The sequence below is a fragment of the Cyprinus carpio genome, chromosome B1, assembly GCF_018340385.1.
Source record: "Cyprinus carpio isolate SPL01 chromosome B1, ASM1834038v1, whole genome shotgun sequence".
Classification (NCBI taxonomy): domain Eukaryota; kingdom Metazoa; phylum Chordata; class Actinopteri; order Cypriniformes; family Cyprinidae; genus Cyprinus; species Cyprinus carpio.
The window spans coordinates 23,404,374-23,404,713 of NC_056597.1; the positions used below are offsets into that span (position 1 = coordinate 23,404,374).

A 340-nucleotide genomic window follows, 5' to 3' on the forward strand; every position below is an offset into this window, starting at 1 on the left:
CACAATGCCTGCTGAGGTTGTTACAGCTTGAGTCGTAGTTGAAGTATTGGCTGCAGCAGTCACATTTGTTCATTTTAGGGAAGAATTAAAACAAAATGAGATATAATTTAGTATAACAGAGGCATACCAAGTTTACAATCAATCTCAACCACAAACAGCTTTTAGCACCTCCCAATTGTGCGTCATCCAGAGAGCAGTGAGCATGCTAGCCAAGACTGGAGACTTGTTAGCTGTAAAAACAAGAACAAAAACAAAAGAAATGCTCATTCCCTTTAGAGACCACAAATCTTAAAACATCTTAAAACATCATAAATCATCTTTGGAATTTATTCATTCATTC

General features: G+C 36.5%; 1 long non-coding RNA gene across 1 annotated transcript in view; it reads right to left on the reverse strand.

Annotated features, from left to right (window-relative positions):
- Positions 1–176: 176 nt before the first annotated feature.
- Positions 177–340, reverse strand: part of LOC122136073 — a 2,562-nt gene continuing 2,398 nt past the window's right edge. Inside the window, exon 3 of the long non-coding RNA XR_006153899.1 lies at positions 177–230. This is a non-coding gene — a long non-coding RNA (uncharacterized LOC122136073). The remainder of the gene's footprint in view (positions 231–340) is intronic.